This window comes from Vicia villosa, linkage group LG2, assembly GCF_029867415.1.
Source record: "Vicia villosa cultivar HV-30 ecotype Madison, WI linkage group LG2, Vvil1.0, whole genome shotgun sequence".
In the NCBI taxonomy this organism is placed as follows: domain Eukaryota; kingdom Viridiplantae; phylum Streptophyta; class Magnoliopsida; order Fabales; family Fabaceae; genus Vicia; species Vicia villosa.
This window is the reverse complement of record NC_081181.1, coordinates 22,000,261-22,014,277: the sequence shown is the minus strand read 5'-3', so window position 1 is coordinate 22,014,277 and position 14,017 is coordinate 22,000,261. Positions and strand designations below refer to the sequence as shown.

At 34.1% G+C, this 14,017-nt stretch overlaps 1 long non-coding RNA gene across 16 annotated transcripts; it reads right to left on the bottom strand.

Moving 5' to 3' along the window:
- Window positions 1–1,028: 1,028 nt before the first annotated feature.
- LOC131649578 (uncharacterized) lies at window positions 1,029–14,017 on the bottom strand. Of its 16 annotated transcripts, none has more exons than XR_009298225.1 (8): window positions 13,734–14,016; window positions 13,532–13,626; window positions 9,458–13,368; window positions 2,894–3,498; window positions 2,694–2,790; window positions 2,233–2,472; window positions 2,057–2,149; window positions 1,029–1,365 (listed from the first exon to the last, which is right to left on the bottom strand). It is a non-coding gene; the product is annotated as an uncharacterized LOC131649578 (long non-coding RNA). The 16 variants fall into 16 exon arrangements; XR_009298228.1 differs by having other exon boundaries at window positions 2,233–2,790; window positions 2,894–2,920; window positions 3,159–3,498; XR_009298227.1 differs by having other exon boundaries at window positions 3,159–3,498.

The window sequence follows — 14,017 nt, the reverse complement described above, 5'->3', positions numbered from 1 at the left end:
ATATCTCGACCCTTTCCACATGGTCTATACAAATCTCCTGTCTCCAACTGTGAGCGGTCAAAGTTTGACTATATATATATATATATATATATGAGGAGGGATCAAATTACACCCGAAGAGTTACACCACGAGTTACACTCGTTCAATAACTACATCTCGAATTAATATTTTTTAAATTCAACCGTTGGATTGAAACATAATATCATATAGATCATACCTGTAAAGTTTGAGCTTAATCTATAATGATTTACTATATCATCAAGATATCCAAAGATTAACGTCAAAATGAGCTTTCATATAACGTTAATTTTAATGTAATTCAATGACATAGTAAATCATTATAGATTAAGCTCAAACTTTACAGGTATGATCTATATGATATTATGTTTCAATCCAACGGTTGAATTTAAAAAATATTAATTCGAGATGTAGTTATTGAACGAGTGTAACTCGTGGTGTAACTCTTCGGGTGTAATTTGATCCATCCTCTATATATATATATATATATATATATATATATATATATATATATATATATATATATATATATATATATATATATATATATATATATATATATATATATATAGAGAGAGAGGTCCGGTTAACAACTCGTTTAGCTTGGGTGACTTTAGGGCTCTCTATCTCTTTAATATATATATATATATATATATATATATATATATATATATATATATATATATATATAGAGGTCCGGTTAACAACTCGTTTAGCTTGGGTGACTTTAGGGCTCTCTATCTCTTTAATATATATATATATATATATATATATATATATATATATATATATATATATATATATATATATATATATATATATATATATATATATATATATATATATATATATATATATATATATATATATATATATATATATATATATATATATATATATATATATATATATATATATATATATATATATATATATATATATATATATATATATATATATATATATATATATATATATATATATATATATATATATATATATATATTGTCTTTGCCACACACAATCAGTTCAGTCATTGTTCGAATCTTCTTTTTTGTGTTGTAAACAAGAATGGGTAGTTACAAAATTCAACTAGTGCTGGTCATAGCCATAGCCACAGTTTCATTCATGCTTTTGCTTCCAAACACACAAGGATGGGGAGAGGAAGGACATTACACTGTTTGCAAGATTGCTCAGGCTCGTCACAGCTGCTGAAGCCGTGAAAGATTTATTACCAAAATCAGCAGAAAATGACTTGGCCAGTATGTGTTCTTGGCCAGATAATGTTAGAAAACAGTTTCCTTGGTCTGCTCCTTTGCACTTTGCTAATACTCCTGACACTTGCATCTACCAAGATGAAAGTAAGTTATATTATATCAGTGGCGGAGCCAGAAAAATTATAAAGTCTGGGCAATAATAACAAAATCAAACCTAATTTACATAGGAGCACAAAATCCCTTAATCAATTAACTTACAATAGAGATTTATCAGTGACATAAAAATCATATATGTATGAACAAAATATAGTAACAAACTCCATTTGGAGCACATTAAATTACATGATCCAAAAGACCTTCTAGTGTAGAGGACCAATATCTGGCAAATTAAAACAATGATCCATGTCCCCAGCTATTCAACAAGCTAGAAATAAGATACAACTATAACCAGACCAAAAATAATTAAAGATAGAAGACCGTAAAAGGGAAGCAAATATGGTGAGATTCAATTTGTTATCTCTTCAACATGCGAGTGAAAATATTTGTAAGCTGGCTTGCTGCTTTAAATTCAAAACTCATTTATGAAATTTTGGCTCCTATTAGATGTTAGTATGTTACAACTTATATGACAAACCCAACAAATTCATTAGAACAAAAATACTATGACATGAATCACGACAAACCCCAACAAACTAGCAAAAAATTTAACTCTGCAAAATTTAGCAATCTATTTTATGACATATCTGATATGAAATAACATCCATGACTCTACAAACTACCATTAGTCAATCATGAAAGCACCTGGTTCAAGGAAAGGGTACCTTAAAAAATAAACTTTCGACAATTATAAAATAAGCAATATGACATACTGGCCCAAGTTCCACCAATATTTTCCTTAGCTCTGCAGCTCTAACCTATAAAATCGAACGATAAAATAATATTAAAAAATTAGTTTTATTTTCATTGCAAACTGCAAATCAAAAGTCTAAAGACCCACCACTCCAACATTAATAAATCACTTCATTCATAGGTTCTAAAGGTACTTTCCTTGCTAGCAGCAACAAATCATTTCCTTCAAATGTTTCAAATGACAATCATTTCCTTTTAAAAATTCCACTTCCTTATGAAATCATTTTTTCACTATCACTTTCACTCTAATACTCTGTCACTATAGTCCTAAGTTTTCTTGGTCTCTAAATGCATTAAATTTCTTCTTGGAGTAATTTCACGGACCAAACTGAACCAAACGAAAGAAAACACAAGGATTAAATTAATTAAGGAAAAGCGAGTTCAATGACTTTAAACTCACAATTTGATAAATTCAGGAAGTATAGTAAACTAGTAATAGTAGTGAGTATAGCAACAGTGTCACATATTTAAAGATCATGACATGTTACTTGGTTCTAGTTGGTGTGACCTGAAACACAATTGAATCCAACCTTGTAAGTTGTAACTCACTTTGTTATTTAAAAGAGCTTGCTTCAAAATCTCGACATTATCTCATGGCAGATATTACTTCGGAATAAAAGAGCTTGCTTCAATACTTTTTTCTTTCCTTCATAAGTCAAGTTAGTGAAACAATCAATAAGAACAATTCAACACCATAATTCGTAAGAAACAGAAGCGAAAAAGAAAAAAATTTGGTTGAGGCAATTTACCAAACACTTAGTGTGCAAAATGCAAAACTGTGGTAACAACAACAATTCGATACCGATGCCATGACCAATGTATGAACAAAAATAACCAATTACAAACATAGTATAGTAAAGCAATTCATCAAACACATGGCAGGAAGAATATAAACAGAAATAAGTAATATGTAAAGCTTATTGTGTGTATAACTTTTGAAGAAGTTATGAGGCTAATTATAGAGAAATGGTGTCTATGATAAAATGAAATTAATGAGATAAGAATGAAATAAACCTCCTTTGAGTTCATTGGAGTCAGTGAAGAGTGAAAAAGAGTTGTCATCTTGTTCATCGTGTTGAGGGAGAGAAGAGTTCCATGGAAGTGATTCGAGACGGTCGAGCCCGGGCAGCTGCCCTAGGTAGCCAGTCGCTGGCTCCGCCACTGTATTATATCTTCTCCTAATTAGTTCTACTTGCAAATTTGACACCAAATGACTCATGTTGGGGATGTGACATTTTCAGGGGATTGTATGGATGCAACAACAGGAGCCAAAGGTCGATGCGTTGTGCGAGCAATTACTAATTACACCAACCAGCTTCTTCACTATGGCAGTAACTCAGAATCTACATGTAAGCTAATTTTCCCAAAGTAATTGTTGAGTTAAATAATATATTCATTTAAGTCCTACATTGAATAGTAGAATAAAAATATAATTTGAATAATAAGATAAATAGAAATAGTTTAAATTTTTTCCAGAATAAAAAAATATAATCTATTAAGTGTATTAGAGATTTGGGTTTTATTGAGCGAGTATGCAATTTTCTCTTTCAATTTAAAAATTTTAGTGTAAAGAATTCTTTTTCTTTCTATCTAATTCTCCGCCGTTGGCCGCTGAGTAACGAACACGAACATGTCACTCCGGTTTGTTATTGGAGTATGGCTTGCTCAGTCTCTCTCTAGCTCTATGTGTTTTGATCTCTGCATAGGTTTTTCTGAGGTTTTATTTTATTTTGTTTTAGATCTCTGCCCCTGCACATAGTCATATAGCAACTAGGCAAGTGAAAGATTTTTAATAGCATAATGTCATTAGGTAAGTGAAAGATTTTTTCACACCTTATCTGGGTAGCCTTTTCCCTGTACAAAAATAGAATTCAAACAAAATCTATCTGGGTAGCCTTTTCCAATGTATTTAGAATGTCACATTAACTGATGGCTTACAGGGATGATGATTCAACGGTTTGCATTGCAGAACTGGTCAATTTCTAATCTTTGAAAAACTGCAAGTGAAGTTCAATGTAGAGTGTATTTCCAATAGAAAATATGTCAGGAAATAACATTCTTTATTTTTTCATTTTTTTTCTCAAAAACAAGTATTTGTTTACTTGATTCTTTCTCGACAATTAAGATGCAATGAGCAACACTAACAATATCTATACACAGGAGTCAAGTAATGTATTCCTCATTTCCTCATCTCTAATCACTTTTTATTTTACTATGAAAAACGAAATACAATGATGAGAACTTCGAAAAAGGTAGCAATCATTTGCAGTATATTCACCCAGAAATTAGGATACCTTGAACTTCTTCAACATTTGCAGTATATTCACCCAAGAGATCTCTCTCTTTCAGACACAAGGTCTTGGTAAGATCTAAATGTAAGATAAATGTACAATTTTGCTTATGCATGTGCATAATTGAACTCGGCTTTTTCACATGAATGTGCGAAACTGCACATGAAATTCAATTTACACATGTATGTGCATTTCTGGGCAAAGTTCCATTTCAAATTTCACTGATGCATCTGCGTAATTAAACTTAGCTTTTTTTCACATGCATGTGCAAAACATAGCTTTGGAAGATGAGATTTAGATCATTTATATTTTTGTTGGTTAGAGATGCAGGAGGAGAACGTGGATCAAAGTAGTTGTACTCATTCCTCAAGTTCCACCCTTACTCAATGTACAAGTTTAGGTTGGAAAATTGATTTAAATTCTCATATTGTCTTTTATTGTTGTTGCAAGTTGTCTAATTTTCATTTGTCTCTTAAGAAACAGCGACAGTGCAGCATAAAAAAAGAACCCGGGATAGTGACTGTGACAGCCGTTTTTATTCTATGACTGTATGTAATTTGGTAATAGGTATTTCACTAATTTAATCTACGTTTTGTTTTTTTCTTTGCAAAATATGCAGCAGCAGGTTGTTGGGGATAGGGATCTGAATGAAGAACAACTTTTTAATCAGCTGTTCAAAGCTAGACTTGGACATCTTCAATATGACAAATACAAAGTTGGTATGAAATTGCCTTATGGGAGGAAATTATGAAAGAATTAAGAAGTCGTAGTCTATTTCACAATCCCATGATAACCGACGTGTTGAAAGTTGTCATCAAATATTATAAGGAGTATAAAAGTGACCCTGAATTGATTCAAACGTGTTTGAGTCATTCTCTCAGGCTCAATATTTGTAATGTGTTTGGCTCCTTTATTGACAAATATGACTCTCTAACATTTGATGCCCTTGAAACAGTGCACTCTAGAGTTAGGCCGCAAAGCAGTCTGAGTGGTGAAATCATAGAGTACAAAAATGATGCCCAGGTGTTGGAAGAACTCCTTAAGGTTTGTGAGGAGAAGGCGAGAAGGGTACTTCCCTCCACATCAGATAGAATGGAAATTAGAGAGTAAAGGAAGGAGAGGGGTTTTGCGGTGCCTGTAGCACTTTAATATGGTGAAGATTTGATTGCTCTAGTTACTGATGATGAGAAGGCTTGGTTACTCCAAAAATTTAATTCAGACTTTGTTGAATACTTATCATTGGCAAATCAGCGTCTTCAAACAAGACTCAATTTTTTTCAGAGAATTCTTCAACGTGGTGATATTACTATACATAAAACCGAATGTTCTAGCCACCAGTCCTCCACTGCTAAGTCTTCTAAAAGAAGAAAAGAACCAATGATCAATTCCTAGGTACACATTTCCTTTGCAAAATCTATTTTTTGACTTTTTCAAAATCTATTTTGAACCCTGGATTTCTTCAACATTAAGTATTACAAAGAAGTGGCTATAACAAGAGAAACTACTTCACACCTTACAATTTCACCATGTTTTTAAGGCTACCGGATCAACATGGTAATTGAATGATGGAATGCTTTATATCAGTAACGATTATTCTACTCTATACTATTACAGATTGTGATGTACGTGTAGGCTAGGTTATGATGCTCATATTGCTGTTGCCCCAAGTTTTGCATGTCTGTCTCTGCTGCCTCAATTGGTCTTGAATTCTATTAGGCACTTGGATTATGTTATTTAGAGCTTGTGTTAGTGTTACTTTAGTTGTGATTTATGTTTTATCACTCGTGCTTATGAACTTATGTTTATTGGAGATTTTAAAATATACCATTTCGATGCAACGGACTGATTTGATCTCCGAATTCATTTCAACAGATGGGAGATATTAAAAGTTATCACTCTCTTTTGCTCCGCTCTCACTCACTTTCTCTCGCTACCCACCGGCCACGCACCACCAGTCACCACCTCCAAAGCACAAGCAGTGCTCGAGCACCCACCGCAAGGTCACCCACCGCCGCGCCACCCAACAGCCGTCCCACACCACCGCTGGGAGATACTATAGTTAACAGAGCTGAAGGTTTATCTCTCTCTAGCTATACTATCTCCCAGCGGTGGTGTGGGACGGCTGTTGGGTGGCACGGCGGTGGGTGACCTTGCGATGGGTGCTCGAGCACTGCTCGTGCTTTGGAGGTGGAGACTGGTGATGTGTGGCCGGTGGATAGCGAGAGAAAGTGAGTGAGAGCGGAGCAAAAGAGAGTGGTAATTTTTAATATCTCCCATCTGTTGAAATAAATTCGGAGATCAAATTAGTCAGTTACATCGAAAGGTTATATTCTAAAATTTCCAATAAACATAAGTTCATAAGCACGAGTGATAAAACATAATTCACAACTAAAGTAACACTAACACAAGCTCTAAATAACATAATCCAAGTGCCTAATAGAATTCGAGACCAATTGGGGCAGCAGAGGCATGCAACACCTGGGGCAACAACAATATGAGCATCATAACCTAGCCTACACGTACAACACAATCTGTATTAGTATAAAGTAGAATAATCGTTACTGATATAAAGCATTCCATCATTCAATTACCATGTCGATCTGGTAGCCTTAAAAACATGGTGAAATTGTAGGGTATGAAGTAGTTTCTCTTGTTATAGCCACTTCTTTGTAATGATTAATGTTAAAGAAATCCAGGGGTCAAAATAGATTTTGCAAAGGAAATGTGTACCTAAGAATTGATCATTGGTTCTTTTCTTCTTTTAGAAGACTTAGCAGTGGAGGACAGATGGCTGGAACATTCGGTTTCATGTATAGTAATATTAGCACGTTGAAGAATTCTCTGGAAAAAATTGAGTCTTATTTGAAGAGGCTGATTTGCCAAAGATAAATATTCAACAGAGTCTGAATTAAATTTTTAGAGTAACCAAGCCTTCTCATCATCAATAACTAGAGCAATCAAATCTTCATCATATTATAGTGCTACATGCCCCGCAAAACCCCTCTTCTTCCTATACTCTCTAATTTCCATTCTATCTGATGTGGAGGGAAGTATCCTTCTCGCCTTCTCCTCACAAACCTTAAAGAGTTCTTCTAACGCCTGGGCATCATTTTTGTACTCTATGATTTCACCACTCAGACTGCTTTTGTACTCTATGATTTCACCACTCAGACTGCTTTGCAGCTTAACTCTAGAGTGCACTGTTTCAAGGGCATCAAATGTTAAAGAGCAAAATTTGTTAGTAAAGGAGCCAAACACATGACAAATATTGAGCCTGAGAGAATGACTCAAACACTTTTGAATCAATTCAGGGTCACTTTTATACTCCTTATAATATTTGATGACAACTTTCAACACGTCGGTTATCGTGGGATTGTGAAATAGACTACGACTTCCCAATTCTTTCACAATTTCTTCCCATAAGGCAATATCATACCAACTTTTGTATTTGCCATATTGAGGATGTCCAAGTCTAGCTTTGAACAGCGGATTAAAAAGTTGTTCTTCATTCAGATCCCTATCCCCAACAACCTGTTGTTGCATATTTTGCAAAGAAGAAAATAAAACGTAAATTAAATTAGTGAAATACCTATTACCAAATTACATACAGTCAGAGAATAAAAACGGTTGTCACAGTCACTATCTCGGGTTCTTTTTTTATGTTGCACTGTCGCTGTTACTTAAGAGACATAAATGAAAATTAGACAACTTGCAACAACAATAAAAAACAATATGAGAAATTAAATCAATTTTCCAACCTAAACTTTGTACACTGAGTAAGGGTAGAACTTAAGGAATGAGTACAACTACTTTGATCCACGTTCTCCTCCTGCATCTCTAACCAACAAAAATATAAATGATCCAAATCTCATCTTCCAAAACTATGTTTTGCACATGCATGTGAAAAAAGCTAAGTTTAATTACGCAGATGCATTAGTGAAATTTGAAATGGAACTTTGCCCAGAAATGCACATACATGTGCAAATTGAATTTCATGTACAGTTTCGCACATTCATGTGAAAAAGTCGAGTTCAATTATGCACATGCATAAGCGAAATTGTACATTTATCTTACATTTAGGTCTTACCAAGACCTTGTGTCTGAAAGAGAAAGAGATCTCTTGGGTGAATATACTGCAAATGTTGAAGAAGTTCAAGGCATCCTAAATTCTGGGTGAATATACTACAAATGATAGCTACCTTTTTCGAAGTTCAGTTCATAGTAAAATAAAAAGTGATTAGAGATGAGGAAATGAGGAATACATTACTTGACTCATGTGTATAGATATTGTTAGTGTTGCTCATTGCATCTTAGTTGTCGAGAAAGAATCAAGTAAATAAATACTTGTTTTTGAGAAGAAAAAAAAGGCAAAAATAAAGAATGTTATTTTCTGACATATTTTCTATTGGAAATATACTCTACATTGAACTTCACTTGCAGTTTTCCAAAGATTAACAATTGACCAATTCTGCAATGCAAATTGTTGCATCATCATCCCTGTAAGCCATTAATGAATGTGACATTCGAAATACATTGGAAAAGGCTACCCAGATAGATTTTGTTTGAATTCTATTTTTGTACAGGGAAAAGGCTACCCAGATAAGGTGTGAAAAAATCTTTCACATACCTAATGACATTATGCTATTAAAAATCTTTCACTTGCCTAGTTGCTATATGAGTATGTGCAGGGCAGAGATCTGAAGCAAAATAAAATAAAACCCCAAAAAAACCTAGGCAGAGATCAAAACACATAGAGCTAGAGAGAGATTGAGCGAGCCATACCCCAATAGCAAATCGGAGTGACATGTTTGTGTTCGTTACTCAGCGGCCAACGGTAGAGCTTCAGCGGCCAACGACGGAGAATTAGAGAGAGAGAGAGAGAGAGAGATAAACCGAAAGCAAAAAGAGAGAGAGAGAGAGAGAGAGAGAGAGAGAGAGAGAGAGAGAGAGAGAGAGAGAGAGAGAGAGAGAGAAAGAGAGAGAGAGAGAGAGAGAGAGAGAGAGAGAGAGAGAGAGATAAACCTTCAGCTCTGTTAGCTATATTATCTCCCAGCGGCGGTGGGTGACCTTGCGGTGGGTGCTCGAGCACTGCTCGTGCTTTGGAGGTGGTGACTGGTGGTGTGTGGCCGGTGGGTAGCGAGAGAAAGTGAATGAGAGCGGAGCAAAAGAGAGTGATAACTTTTAATATCTCCCATCTATTGAAATGAATTCGGAGATCAAATCAGTCAGTTACTGCCCTTTGAATCAGCTGACTCTAGGAAGAAGGGCTATGGTAATTACATTATTTTTTTACCAATTAAAAGTTATATAATTAATGGTTTGAATTTCATAAATATCAGATAACCTCACAGAATCTCTTCTATTCCTTTCACATTTAATGGGAGACATTCATCAACCTCTACATTGTAGCTTTCTCTCAGACAAAGAAGGCAATACAATTATTGTTCAGCGGTTCGCAAATAAAACAAACATTCACCAAGTATGTTATCTATGATGTAGTATTGTTTATAATATACTTTTTATTGTGAAATCTTATATATAACTATTGTTGTATGTATGAAGGTTTGGGATAATAGCATAATTGGGAGTGAAGTTGAAAGATTCTATAACTTTGATTTGGGAGAATTCATTGATGCAATTCAAACCAATATTACAGTACTCGCGTGCATGTTGTTGATGATCTAATTTAACAATAATATTTATCGATAATTAAACCTTATTGTTGTTCATTTTGATTATTCTCTTAATAAATAAATAGAAGGTATGGGGCACTCAAGTAGAAGAATGGGAGAACTGCATCTCTGACGACATCGCGTGCCTAATCACGTGAGTTCTATAGGCCATATATCATTTTCTATTATTATTAAAAAGGCACATTGCCCATAATATTGTGAGGCCTTTCTTGAGTGGTGTGTCTATCAAGTACTCCCTCCGACCTGAATTATAAACAAGTATTCTCTTTTTAAGTTCATTGAATAATGATTGTATATGGTCTACATAAAAGATCAGATACATTCATTATTCAATGAATCTAAAGAGAGAATATTTGCTTATATTAATTGCCAGAGAGAGTATCAATATTATTCAAAGTATACAAATGCATGTCGCTAACGTACGAATGAATTTTGTTTAATTTAGATATGCATCTGAAAGTAATAAAAATGCTTGCAAATGGGCATATAAAGAAGCTGCCGAAGGCTCTGTATTACAAGGTAAATTAAGTAGTAGTTATATTTAATTAAGTAGTAGTTATATTTAATTATTGTGTACACGACTTGCTTGCTTTTATCTGTAATGTAACAGTCTCCCACAAGATTAAGGAGGCTTACAGCAAATTACCTTGAATTTGGTATTCAATCCTTACAAAAAATGTTGCACCGAGGAATTTTGTTAGTGTGTCAGCAATTTGAACATAGATGGATACATGTTGGATGACAAATTTCTTTGGATTTATTCTTTTCACGAATAAAGTGAATATCAAGTTCGATATAGATTGATACATGTTGGATGACAAATTTCTTTGAATTTACTCTTTTCTCGAAAAAAAATCGTTCAGTTCTATTTGTTGAATGTCCCACTTGTTGGTGACATATAGACCGATCATAACTTTGATTTTTGTTGATTTCACCACTAGTGAGAATGTCTCATTAAAGGCAAAGCCATGTTGTTAATGATAAACCTTAGTTACCAATCTTGCTTTTTATTTGTTTATACTTCCATTAGGGTTTTCTTTGACCCTAAACATCTATAAGGAGGTAACTTTGTAGAGTCCATGTATACTTTTCAATGAGTGCATCATATTCAAGTTTCATGGCTTGTGTCAAATTAGATACAAAGGCTTCTATGTGAGCTACAAACGCTTTTGATTTTTCTATTTTACCTCTAGTCAATATAGGGTGTTCATTTTGCAAGAGAGGTTGACCAAGTTTATTATTGTGAAATAAAGGAGAACGGGACATAGCACTCATGCTTAAAGGTAAGCTAAATGAGATAGTGTCCATAGAGTAATCAGTTATGACATATGTATGAATGACATGATCATGGTTTTTAACAAGTAAAGTTATGGACCTTTCATTGTCTAAGGCTATCCTTTATTGAGAAATTTCAGGAATATTGTTGTGTTCATTTGCTTTAGGTGAAGCGTGTGATTTTGAATGAGATATGTCATAGGGTGAGTGGGTGTGTATAGGTTGAGGCATATGTCAGGTCCAAAATGAGTTGTAGTCATAACAAGTGGTTGAGAGTTTGGGATAAAGGCCTTTGTGCTTTATGTGGGACGTGGTAGAGATAGGTAATTGGACTATTCAAGTACTTGGTTTATTAGAAAATAGACGAGGGAAAGGAAGATGTTCCTCATTAAAAATCATATTCTTTGATATGAAAAATTTTCCATTTGACTTAAGCATTTTAAGCCTTTATGTTAAGCCTTTATGTTGAGGAGAATGGCCTAGATAGACATTGAACGAAAATTGCGAATAGTATACATGGCGGAAGTGCAGTCAGAGTATTGTATGGTATCATTTAGTTGTTTTGAAGTTTTTGCCAATTCAAAATAGTTGTTTTAGTATTTACGTATTTGTAATTTGATTCTATAATCATGTGCTTGTATTCTATTCGCTATTCATTTATAATCACTTCGACTATTGTATTGTTATATCACAAAGAATCTTTCTTACTAATTTAAAAAAGTATTTGATCCTTGATATTATTATTTTTTTAGCCTAGCTAGTTGCTACTTTTTTGTTTCATCAAGAGCAGCTTGAATCACAAGTTAGAACTCTTAAATCTGGATTTTTAGTCATTTGCTTTGAATAAAGTGTAATACATTTGATCTGGATTTTTCTATGATTTGAATAAAGTGTAATACGTGATTCTAATCACAAAACAAACATGATTCGAATGACAACCTCATATGATCTGAATCAAATGTAAAAATTGATTAGAATCAACTAAAATTGATTTGAATCACAGTTTCACTTGATCTGGATCAAAGCTTCACAAGACTTATTTTCCCTCCTTGATTTAAATAGTTGTTTCTTTGGTGAAAACAACAAGTGAATGAATCATATGGTTGAAACCCATAGAGACACAAAGTGATTTTTGTTTTTTCTTCTTAGTGTGTCTATACCCATCAACATGATTTCTTTCTCTTCTTCTCTAGAAAAACTTCTTGATTATGAATTCATGGCAGATTCATTCATTTTTTTTGTTGCATCTTGTTTTTGTACAGTTTATTGTCCCGTTAAGTGATTTAAAGAGAGGGAGTTGAGAAGAATCTACTCAAGTGGATTAAACTACTCAAGTGCATATTTTGAGATGATTAAATTTATTTAGTCACCAAGCAAGCTTAAGTCCTAAGCTAAGTCATAGAACAACTTTGAGATTGTTATTGAAACAACTTTGAATTGTTGTTGATGGTTGTTACAGGTTCCTTTGAGGAAGATGATGCTGCAAATTCTATTTGGATTTGCGGGAAATTTGGATGTTAGGGATGCTCAAAGGTTGAGCTTGTTAGAAGTTGGAGGTTTGAAGATGAAGATCTTTTTTTGGGAGATTTGAAAAAGAAGCTTTAAGTTGTTGAAAGTTGCTAGTAAACAAGATATGAAGAATTACTTCTCCACCTCTTTGATGACCTTTTATAAATGAAAGTGAGGTTTCTTTTGGGAAAGCTAGAGGACAAAATAAGTCTTGGTTAAGAGTTAAACTTGTTAGATGACCAACTAAATTCAATCATTATAAAATGCACCGGAAATTTATAGAAAACAGAAAAACAGGAGAAGTAATCGAAACTTACTCATCATCCTTCAATCTTACTCATCATCCTTCAATCAGCTGCCGACAAACTCCGCAATTACGACGAAGGCCGAATCGTTACTTCAACTTGCAGCACTTCATCACCAAAGATTCTGAAACACGGCCGATTCCGTCGGAAGCTGCAACAATTCTCAACAGGGTCAGAATCCCTCAGCCACAACAATTTGCAACAAAGTTGCTAGCAACAACAATTCACGGTGTTCTTCAGCAACACTAAATCGCAGCAATCACAACAACAAACTTGCAACAGATTTTGTCAGAAAGCAGAAGTAAACAACATACCTCAACAATAATCCGGCGAAAACCTCCTTGCCGTAGGTAAATCGACTTCACACTTTCTCCCGAAATTGCTGTTTGTTTCCTGTGAACTTAGTTCCCTATAGAACAAAAATAGCCAGAAACAGAGAGTTATCATCGATACATCATAAAAAGAAGGAAAAAACGAATAGATTTAAAAAACTGAAGAAAAAAAGATTCGTGTTACCTAACCATGAGAGCACCGAGAGTGACGCCGAGAAGTTGTTGTCGTTGTTGTTCACTGACAGAGAGTAGCGATCGAGAGAGAGGAAGCTTCGGTTTCATGGCCGAGTTCCTTGTTTGAAAAATCGCGAGAGACGTATTTAGCGACGAAGAGAGAGGAGATAGCGATCGAAACCGAAAGAGAGAAAGCTTTTGCTGTTGTTGTTCATCGAAAGAGATGGAGAGAGTTTCAGAAAAAAAAATGAAAAGAAACATACAAGAGGCGCTGCCTCTTTTTTTTTTAATTTT